Source organism: Schistocerca nitens, chromosome 8 (assembly GCF_023898315.1).
Source record: "Schistocerca nitens isolate TAMUIC-IGC-003100 chromosome 8, iqSchNite1.1, whole genome shotgun sequence".
NCBI classification, from domain to species: domain Eukaryota; kingdom Metazoa; phylum Arthropoda; class Insecta; order Orthoptera; family Acrididae; genus Schistocerca; species Schistocerca nitens.
The window spans coordinates 358979692-358991773 of record NC_064621.1 but is presented as its reverse complement, the minus strand read 5'-3'; the positions used below and the strand labels follow the sequence as shown (position 1 = coordinate 358991773).

The 12082-nt window shown below is 44.6% G+C and overlaps 1 protein-coding gene across 1 annotated transcript in view; it reads left to right on the top strand.

Moving 5' to 3' along the window:
• The window catches only part of LOC126199567 (paired box protein Pax-6), a 370240-nt gene that overhangs the window by 92167 nt on the left and 265991 nt on the right, over positions 1-12082 (top strand). The window lies entirely within an intron of this gene.

The window sequence follows — 12082 nt, the reverse complement described above, 5'->3', positions numbered from 1 at the left end:
TGGTGCTACGACGATTCGTACCTTTGACTGTTCAGAGATGTCACTAAACCCGCCCAAAGATGTAAACAACCATGCGTGAGCAGCGTCTATTAGACGGAGGGGATCCGACAGGCGATCAGTTCCAGTCATTCCACCAGGGAGAAGTTACACGGCTCGTGTTGTCTGTAGTTCAACCGTGCCTAGACGGTCAATATCGCGGTTCGATCGCGTCCGCATTGTTACTTTGTGCCAGGAAGGGCTCTCAACAAAGGATGTGTCCAGGAGTCTAGGAGTGAACCAAAGCGATGTGGTCCTGACATGGAGGAGATACAGACACGAACTGTCGATGACATGCCTCGCTCAGGACGCCCAAGGGCTACTACTGCAGTGGATGACCGCTACCTACGGATTATGGCTCGGAGGAATCCTGACAGCAACGCCACCATGTTGAATAATGCTTTTCGTGCCGCCACAGGACGTCGTGTTACGACTCAGATTGTGCGAATAGGCTGCATAATGCACAATTTCACTCCCGACGATCATGGCGAGGTCCATCTTTGAAACCACGACAACATACCCAACAACATGCCGAATGGACCGCACAGGATTGTCATCACATTCTCTTCACCGATGAGTGTCGCTTATGCCTTCAACCAGACAATCGTCGGAGACGTGTTTGGAGGCAACCCGGTCAGGCTGTACACCTTTGACACACTGTCCAGCGAGTGCAGAAAGGTGGAGGTGCCCTGCTGTTTTGGGGTGGCATTATGTGGGGCCGACGTACGCCGCTGGTGGTCATGGAAGGCGCCGTAACGGCTGTAAGATACGTGAATACCATCCTCTGACCGATAGTTCAACCATATCGGTAGCATATTGGCGAGGCATTCGTTTTCATGGACGACAATTCTCGCCCCCATCGTTCACATCTTGTGAATGACTTCCTTCAGGATAACGACTTCGCTCGACTAGAGTGGCCAGCATGTTCTCCAGACATGAACCCTATCGAACATTCCTGGGATAGATTGAAAAGGGCTGTTTATGGACGACATGACCCACCAACCACTGTGAGGGATCAATGCCGAATCACCGTGAGGAGTGGGACAATCTGGACCAACAGTCCCTTGATGAACTTGTGGATAGTATTCCGCGACGAAGTCAAGCATGCATCAGTGCAAGAGGACATGCCACTGGGTATTAGAGGTACCGGTGGGTACAGCAATCTGGACCAACACCTCTGAAGGTCTCGCTGTATGGTGGTACAACATGGAGTGTGTGGTTTTCATGAGCAGTAGAAAGGGTGGAAATTAGTTTTGTATTAATCTCTATTCCAATTATCTGTACAGGTTCCGGAACTCTCGGAACCGAGGTGATGCAAAACGTGTTTTGATGTCTATAAAAGTTTTCAAAAGTGTTTAATGCAAAATGAGAACTACGCAGAAATTTCGGTTTACTTTAGCCAATGTGTCTTTGTTGGGACTACATGCTTTGTCTGCTTATACATTGGAAATGTAGAATATTTCGAATTAAAACTTGGACGTACTCGAACAAGCATTATCATTTTTTAAACTATTGTTACATCCAGCATCCTTAGATGTGCGGTACTGAAACTATGTGTGGTGTGTGTAATGCTTTCACATGATTGACTGTAGTGGAGTACTGTCTATGTTTTGGGTTTGTAATTGTAATACTGTGTCTCCACCATGTGAATAAGGACAGTTTATAAATTTCCTTTGAGCACGGTTTAGTGCAATCAATATTTAGTGAGTAGAGGTGCACACTATCAAAAATAATCCTTGTTACAAAATTTCTGAAAGCTTTCTAACTCCCTCCTTGTATATTCTCCGTTCTCCATAATCACCTTTGGTGTACTCTCCGTAATGCAACCAGAACCGAAACCGCTACTTCTTTATGTAACGCCTTAGTACTTCTCGGAAGATAACTAACTGTGCGACTCTGCTTTCCCGTGCCGATCCGTCTGAAAGCTTCAGTCTGCCGGATACCATATGTGTGCACTGATATAGAATTCCACTATCTTAAAAGGAGTATGTGCTACGTAGCATCTTAAGACTTTATATGTGGGGAAAATTCTGTAGTAAAAAGTTAACAGAGAGATACTAGCACAGTGAATCTGTGGTTGTTGTAGGCAAAAGTTCCGGTACAGAGCGTTTTTTTTTTTTCCACCAGTTAAGTTGTAGAGGATACTTTCCACTGTAGAACGAAAATTTTATTTGTTTGTTCTTTTTCAATGATTGTATGAGCTTCAGTATCAGTAACTGTCATTGGAATACTTTATTTTTATCCATTGCTAATGGGGTTGCCAACCTAAGCATAATTAATAATAATACAGTAATGTTTAAGAATGCTCAGTAGTCTGTCATTTCTGCTGTGTGCTACTTGATTAAGTCTTATTATTTTATGCAATTACCACCAAATATTATCATATAATTCTGCGACAGACTTGGTAACACAACAGCAGTAATGACTGCCATGCTCCGCTGAATGGGTAAGTATGGAAAAATTTGGTATAAAACTTACAGAAAAATCTCATAAATATTAAGAACTGCCGCTCATAAGTGCCGAAAGAAAATATTATCTAATGTCGAGGTAGAAAGAGAAGACCCACAAATTTTCTCAAAATTGTTTCTTTATCTTTCTACCTAAAGCGAAATTGTTCAAATTTACATTGTTGTGTGCATCGCAGCTTGGCCTCACTGCTCTATGTGCAAGCTAGCGCATCGCCCGTCCTTACGCTGTCGCTTCGTTGGTGGCGCCTATCACATCCGATTGAAGCCGTTTTACACATTCCTGCAGCCCAGCAAATAACACGAGTATAGTGTGCTGCAACCAAAACTATTTCTAAAAAGGTGGGATGACAACAATCAAAATACGAGAACATAAAATGTCCTCGATCAGGCATCAGAAATTATTTGTGTGACTGTTGTATTTGACAACATCCGCCATTGACAGACAGAACAACTGATTGCGAAATAAAGAGCATATCACATACGTATATCATTGAAACGAGGTGTATTTTTTTTATTTTACTAAACTACGTCCGCATGCAAAGTTGTGCACCGGTGTGTGTCTGAATGTTGCACCATTTCGTGTGTTAAATTATTTGTTTCGTCTGACTTTCCAAGTTAATTGGTAGAGAAATAGAAAGACAGTTTAATACCAAATCCAGTGGCATCACTTGCCAACGAGAAACTTTGCGAACTCTAGCACTCTTACGGAAATGAGCAGAAACGACATTTATTTATTAAAGCCCCATCGACATTAGAGTCGGAACACTAGGTTATATTTAATGGTGATCGGATATGCCCAACCGTGGTTTCTCTGCTGCAACAAACACAACTGCTAAACTGTTTTCGAGGTATCCTGAAAGTCTTAAAACGTGTCGGTCTGACTCAGAGTTGAACCACGTATCACCCAAAATAGGACGTCGAACGAAGGGGCTCAAAGATAAATTATTGGACTCCTCGGGAGACCGGTGATTCAGATCCCAGGCCGGCCATTGAAAATTATGTTTCCTACAGTGTCCAAAAAGCACAAAAACAAATGCCGAGACGGGTCCATTATAAGTACGCGACCCATCTCCTTCAACAGCCTTCACTGAGCTTTCTTTCAGTGGTCCTAGAACTATTGCGCCACCCTATTCTATGATACATTGCGTGTAAGTATCCAACTAGCACACCAAAATGCCTTGATTGTAGGGACGAGAGGTTACGTCATTTGCCCAGAAGCCGTGTTCAGGTCTAGTGCAACTGGACATCGCTTTGGGGTTTCCCCTCATTTGCACAAATCACGTACCAAAGGAGGCCACGCATTGTTTAATTTACCAGTAGCTCTGTAAATTTTGCTAAGGGCTATTAAAGGGCTTAAGCCCGTATTCTTCCCGTAACTCCTTTCAAAGCAACCGTAGCCCAATTCTGATACGGCAAAGGTTTTTCCGTCCTCTGTCATCAGAGAGAAATAGTTAGTTCACTGATGAGGTGTCCGGATGTATTTCTGCATCTAGCCACCTTACAGAGTGTGAGCGAGGCCACTCCAGCAATCTCTACCATCCCTCTCACATCTCTACTCCAGACCGTTCTACTTCCGAAGATCAAATGTCCATAAGCCTCCATATGAGATCTCATTTGTCCTGTTCTCATCTCGTGGTCACTGCGTGAAATGTACACTATCTGATCCAAAGTATCCAGACGCCTATTTTTGGACATTACCGAGGGGGGGGACTTGCCCACGCTTCGCCTTTATGGCAGCTTGGACTCTGCTGGGGACACTTTCAATGAGGCGTCTGAATGTCTGTGGAGGACTGGCAGTCCACAGTCCATTCTTCCTCAAGGGTCGAAATCAGAGAAGTATTGACGTTGGACACTGGGGTCTGTAGCGAAATCGACGTTCCAACCCATTCCAAAACTGTCCATTTGGTTCAGGTCAGGACTCTGGGCAGAACAGTAAATTTCAAAAATGTTTTGGTTCCAAACCAATGCCTCACAAATGCTGTCTCATGAGAGAGTGCAATGTCGTGCTGATATAAACGCTCATCGTCTCCGAACTGTCACTCTACTGTACACAGTACACAATGCAGCAAAATGTGTACACATCATTCCGCATTTAGTATTTTGTTGCGTGCAGTAAGAATACCATATCTCAACGACGAAAAATACCCCTATATCGTAACACCACCTCCTCCTTAACAGATCGTTGACATTGCACATGATGACAGATAATGTTCTTCAGGCATTTGCCATATCCAAACATTTCCATCGCATTGCCACAGGCTGTGGCGTGATTCATCACTCCACTCGTTTCCAGTCTTCAGCTGTCCAGTGGCGTCTCTCTTTACGCCATCCCAAGCGTAGCTGAGTATTGACTGCGGAAATGTGTGGCTTATGAGGATCTGCTGGAGCAATGTACACGTTATTTTTAACTCCCTACGCACAGTGATTGTGCCAGCTAGAGTGCTGGTAGCACTTTGGAATCAGGAGTGACTCTTTCCGCTGATTTCATGCGATTTTTTACAACCATACTCCGCAGTACTGACTATCCGTCAGTACAGGAGGTCTGTCTGGTATAAGGTTAGCACTTTCCAGTTCACAGTCTCGTCACCAACAGTCGATTCTGCAGCTTTACAAAGCTTGAAATGTAGCTGTTGGATATGTTACTCATGTAACATCCAGTGACTAGTCCACATTCGAAGTAACTGAGCACTCCTGCCGACCTATTCTGCTGTTGCTGTTCCTCGGCTAACAACAGGCTATACTGGTTGGTCAGTCTCTCACGACGTCTGGTGGTGAATTCCTCGTCACCTGTGGTTGTTCGGATATATCTGATAATATGGTTTATAGGGAAACATATAGGACCCTTCCCCGAAATGCTAACAATAAATGTCGTCCGCCACTGGAGCACCTTCCTTACGCTCTCATCCCCTCACACGCTCGAAGGCATGACTATTTTTCCTGTAAACTTACTTGGTAAGCCTCAGTACCCGTGGTCTAGGGGTAGCGTCTTTGATTCATAATCAAAAGCGTCATCGGTCCCGGGTTCGATCCCCGCCACTGTCTAAATTTTGATAAATAATCAGCATTGGCGGCCGAAGACTTCCGACATAAGAAGTCAGCCTCATTCTGCCAACGGCCTTGTCAAAGAGGGCGGAGGAGCGGATAGAGGTTCAGTGCACTCTCTTGTCCTAGGGGTGGGAAATTGCCCCTAAAGGCGGAAGAATCAGCAATGATCAACGACATGAGGATGCAGAAGGCAATGGAAACCACTGCATTAAAGACACGTAACGTGTATCCACAGGACATGTGGCCTGTAATTGAAGAAGTGTCATGATGATCTCTCCATTGGCAAAAGATTCCGGAATAGTCCCCCATTCGGATCTCCGGGAGGGTACTGCCAAGGGGGAGGTTACCATGAGAAAAAGATTGAATAATCAACGAAAGGATAACGTTCTGCGAGTCGGGGCGTGGAATGTCAGAAGCTTGAACGTGGTAGGGAAACTAGAAAATCTGGAAAGGGAAATGCCAAGGCTCAATCTAGATATAGTAGGGGTCAGTGAAGTGAAGTGGAAAGAAGACAAGGATTTCTGGTCAGATGAGTATCGGGTAATATCAACAGCAGCAGGAAATGGTATAACAGGTGTAGGATTCGTTATGAATAGGAAGGTAGGGCAGAGGGTGTGTTACTGTGAACAGTTCAGTGACCGGGTTGTTCTAATCAGAATCGACAGCAGACCAACACCGACAACGATAGTTCAGGTATACATGCCGACGTCGCAAGCTGAAGATGAACAGATAGAGAAAGTGTATGAGGATATTGAAAGGGTAATGCAGTATGTAAAGGGGAACGAAAATCTAATAGTCATGGGCGACTGGAATGCAGTTGCAGGGGAAGGAGTAAAAGAAAAGGTTACAGGAGAATATGGGCTTGGGACAAAGAATGAAAGAGGAGAAAGACTAATTGAGTTCTGTAACAAGTTTCAGCTAGTAATAGCGAATACCCTGTTCAAGAATCACAAGAAGAGGAGGTATACTTGGAAAAGGCCGGGAGATACGGGAAGATTTCAATTAGATTACATCATGGTCAGACAGAGATTCCGAAATCAGATACTGGATTCTAAGGCGTACCCAGGAGCAGATATAGACTCAGATCACAATATAGTAGTGATGAAGAGTAGGCTGAAGTTCAAGACATTAGTCACGAAGAATCAATACGCAAAGAAGTGGGTTACGGAAGTACTAAGGAATGACGAGATACGTTTGAAGTTCTCTAACGCTATAGATACAGCAATAAGGAATAGCGCAGTAGGCAGTACAGTTGAAGAGGAATGGACATCTCTAAAAAGGGCCATCACAGAAGTTGGGAAGGAAAACATAGGTACAAATAAGGTAGCTGCGAAGAAACCATGGGTAACAGAATAAATACTTCAGTTGATTGATGAAAGGAGGAAGTACAAACATGTTCCGGGAAAATCAGGAATACAGAAATACAAGTCGCTGAGGAATGAAATAAATAGGAAGTGCAGAGAAGCTAAGACGAAATGGCTGTAGGAAAAATGTGAAGACATCGAAAAAGATATGATTGTCGGAAGGACAGACTCAGCATACAGGAAAGTCAAAACAACCTTTGGTGACATTAAAAGCAACGGTGGTAACATTAAGAGTGCAACGGGAATTCCACTGTTAAATGCAGAGGAGAGAGCAGATAGGTGGAAAGAATACATTGAAAACCTCTATGAGGGTGAAGATTTGTCTGATGTGATAGAAGAAGAAACAGGAGTCGATTTAGAAGAGATAGGGGACCCAGTATTAGAATCTGAATTTAAAAGAGCTTTGGAGGACTTACGGTCAAATAAGGCAGAAGGGATAGATAACATTCCATCAGAATTTCTAAAATCATTGGGGGAAGTGGCAACAAAACGACTATTCACGTTGGTGTGTAGAATATATGAGTCTGGCGACATACCATCTGACTTTCGGAAAAGCATCATCCACACAATTCCGAAGACGGCAAGAGCTGACAAGTGCGAGAACTATCGCACAATCAGCTTAACAGCTCATGCATCGAAGCTGCTTACAAGAATAATATACAGAAGAATGGAAAAGAAAATTGAGAATGCGCTAGGTGACGATCAGTTTGGCTTTAGGAAAAGTAAAGGGACGAGAGAGGCAATTCTGACGTTACGGCTGATAATGGAAGCAAGGCTAAAGAAAAATCAAGACACTTTCATAGGATTTGTCGACCTGGAAAAAGCGTTCGACAATATAAAATGGTGCAAGCTGTTCGAGATTCTGAAAAAAGTAGGGGTAAGCTATAGGGAGAGACGGGTCATATACAATATGTACAACAACCAAGAGGGAATAATAAGGGTGGACGATCAACCACGAAGTGCTCGTATTAAGAAGGGTGTAAGACAAGGCTGTAGCCTTTCGCCCCTACTCTTCAATCTGTACATCGAGGAAGCAATGATGGAAATAAAAGAAAGGTTCAGGAGTGGAAATAAATGCAAGGTGAAAGGATATCAATGATACGATTCGCTGATGACATTGCTATCCTGAATGAAAGTGAAGAAGAATTAAATGATCTGCTGAACGGAATGAACAGTCTAATGAGTACAGAGTATGGTTTGAGAGTAAATCGGAGAAAGACGAAGGTAATGAGAAGTAGTAGAAATGAGAACAGCGAGAAACTTAACATCAGGATTGATGGTCACGAAGTCAATGAAGTTAAGGAATTCTGCTACCTAGGCAGTAAAATAACCAATGACGGACGGAGCAAGGACATCAAAAGCAGACTCACTATGGCGAAAAAGGCATTTCTGGCCAAGAGAAGTCTACTAATATCAAATACCGGCCTTAATTTGAGGAAGAAATTTCTGAGGATGTACGTCTGGAGTACAGCATTATATGGTAGTGAAACATGGACTGTGGGAAAACCGGAACAGAAGAGAATCGAAGCATTTGAAATGTGGTGCTATAGACGAATGTTGCAAATTAGGTGGACTGATAAGGTAAGGAATGAGGAGGTTCTACGCAGAATCGGAGAGGAAAGGAATATGTGGAAAACACTGATAAGGAGAAGGGACAGGATGATAGGACATCTGTTAAGACATGAGGGAATGACTTCCATGGTACTAGAGGGAGCTGTAGAGGGCAAAAACTGTAGAGGAAGACAGAGATTGGAATACGTCAAGCAAATAATTGAGGACGTAGGTTGCAAGTGCTACTCTGAGATGAAGAGGTTAGCACAGGAAAGAAATTCGTGGCGGGCCGCATCAAACCAGTCAGTAGACTGATGACAAAAAAAAAAGCCTCACAAAATGACGAGCAGCAGGTACAAATCGTCCACATGAGCCACTTCTTTCGTGGATGAATATGATTGGGCATTTGTTGACTGATCGGCTGTACTATGAGATATGAAGAAAGGAAAGAAGATGGGGGTTTAACTTTCCTTCGTCGTCAGTAGTGCCGAAGCCAAGGCTCGGACTGGTGAATGATGAGGAATAAAATGGGTCGTGTTCTTTTCCAGGCCTCAAGCTATTTAAGCGGATCTCAGTCTCGATGCCTGCCGTTGTGGCCGAGCGGTTCTAGGCGCTTCAATCTGGAACCGCGCGACCGCTACGGTCGCAGGTTCGAATCCTGCCTCTGGTATAGATGTGTGTGATGTCCTCAGGTTAGTTAGGTTTAAGAAGTCCTAAGTTCTAGGGGACTGATGACCTCAGATGTTAAATCCCATAGTGCTCAGAGCCATTTGAACCATCAGTCTCGATGGTCAGTTGTGGATTCGAATCACCGTCCTCCCGAATGCGAGTCTAGTCTCTTGCCGTTACACTATCTCGCTCATTATTTGAACTGTCGGGCCTGTGGGTCTGGCAGTGCAACACGTGCCTGGAAGCCGAGAGGTTACGGGATCAAATCCCGGTGGGTCAAAGGATTTTTCAGTTTGCACTTTAACCTAGCCTTCAAGTCTCATCAATGTAAGCATGCGCCAGAAAAGAAACTTGGTTCGGATTCCACGTTAAACTGTAGGTCCCCCTCCCCCAGTTGGATAACTGCTATAGGTTACTGAAACGCAAGTCGCTGAAGTGGTGTCCAATTGAAAGACTTGCACCAGACCAATGATCCACATGGAACTATCTTTACCTTATATGAAGTCATAACGCCCCGATAGCTGAATGGTCAGCGTGACAGACTGCCGTCCTAAGGGGCCCGGGCTCGATTCCCGGCTGGGTCGGGGATTTTCTCCGCTCAGGGACTGGATGTTGTGTTGCCTTCATCATCATTTCATCCCCATCCGGCGTGCAGGTCGCCCAATGTGGTGTCGAATATAATAAGACCTGCACCAAGGCGGCCGGACCTGCACCGCAAGGGGCCTCCTGGCCAATTACGCCAAACGCTCATTTCCATAGGGTTTTTAGCATATTATTACGTAAGAGGTAGGAATTTTAAATGTGGACATTTTAGGTTAGGCTATACCCAGGCCCGTTATCAGCATCACTTAGAAATAGAAATTGCTGTAACTAGTCACTTTTCTTGTGACAGTTTAAAGAAATTTGTACACTCTTAGACTAAATAAATGACGAACCACGAAGGAATTATACGAATGTGACGGAAGTAGGTAGTTGTGATGAACCTGAGGCGACAAAAAACTGTTACAATTCCAGAAAAAAATGGATGATTTATTCAAGAGAAAGAGCATCAAGAACTGAGCAAGTCAATATCGCGTTGGTCCACCTCTGGCCATTATGCAAGCAGTTATTCGGTTTGGCATTAATTGATGGATGTCCTCCTGAGGGATACCGTACCAAATTGTGTTCAATTGGAGAGTTACATCTTCAAAATCCCGAGCTATTTGGAGGGCCCTCCCCATAATGCTCCAAATGTTCTCAGCTGATGAGAAATCTGGTGGCGTTGCTGGACATGGCAGGGTTTGACAAGTACGAAAACAAGGAGTAGAAACTCCCACCGTGTGCGGACGCGAATTATCCTCCTGAAAAGTAAGCCCACGATCGCTTGCCGTGAAGGGCAACAAAACGGGGCATAGAATATCGTCGATGTACTGCCAATGAAGGGAGTCGTATTATGAAATGAAATGGCACCCCAGACCATCACTCCTGGTCGTTGGGCGGTATGGAGGCGACAGTCAGATCGGTATCACACCGCTATCCAGAGAGTCTCCGTACAACCCTGGATCTCACTGACTGGAGTAGAATTGCTTTCAGTGATGAATCCCGCTTGGAATTGAGTCTCGGAGACCAGCGGAGACGTGCCTGGAGAGGCTCGGACAGCTGTGGCATACCATTCTGACTGTCGACCGCCATACGTCCGACAACCAGGGGTGATGGTGTGGGAAGCAATTCCATTTCATAATACGACTCCTTTGATTGGCAGTACATCGACGATATTCTACGCCCCGTTTTGTTGCCCTTCATGTCAAACCATCGCGAGCTTACATTTCACCAAAATAATGACCGTCCGTATCTGGCGAGAGTTTCTACTCCTTGTCTTCGTGCTTGCCCAACTCGACCTTGGCCGGCAAGATCGCCAGATGTCTACCCAAATGAGCACGTTTCGTGCATAATTGGCAGGGCCCTTCAACCAGCTCAGGATTTTGATGATCCAAGGCGCCAATTGGACAAAATTTGGCACGATATCCTCAAGGAGCCGGCCGTTGTCGCCGAGCGGCTCTAGGCACTACAGTCCGGAACCGCGCTGCTGCTACGGTCGCAGGTTCGAATCCTGGCTCGGGCATGGATGTGTGTGATGTCCATAGGTTAGTTAGGTTTAAGTAGTTCTAAGTCTAGGGGACTGATGACCTCAGATGTTAAGTCCCATAGTGCTTAGAGCCATTTGAACCATTTTATCCCCGAGGAGGACAAATAACAATTGTGTCAATCAATGCCAATCCGAAAAACTTCTTACATAAGAGGTAGAGGTGGGCCACCACGTTACTGACCTGCTCAGTTTGTGAAGCTGTTTCTCATCAAAACCCCATCCAATTTTTCTGAAATTGTAATTATTTGTTTGTCTGTACATGCACATAACATCCATCTAGTTCCGTCTCGTTTGGGTAAATCCTACGTGGTGCGTCTTTTTTTTTTTTTTTTTTTTTTTTTGAGGGGATGGGGTTGTTTGGAGGAAGAGACCAAACGGCGAGGTTATCTGTCTCATCGGAGTAGGGAAGGAAGTCGGCCGTGCCCTTTCAAAGGAACCATCCCAGCATTTGCCTGGAATGATTTAGGGAAATCACGGAAAACCTAAATCAGGATGGCCGGACGCGGGATTGAACCGTCGTCCTCCCGAATGCGAGTCCCGTGTGCTACCACTGCATCACCTCGCTCGGTGTCTTAGAGGGATATTATTATTATATGAAATCACAGAGCGGTGAGCATACTAGTGCATAAGAGGTAGTAATATTAGATGCGAACGTTGTAGCTTAGGCTAAACCCGGACCCTTTATCAACATCACTTACAAATAGAAACTGATGTAACTAGTCACATTTCTGCGAGCGTTTAAGGCAATTTGTATTTTAGAGTGGGAGCAATGATGTCCATGTTTGCAGAAAGCTTTTAACGCTAAGGGAATACGAACTGTTTGT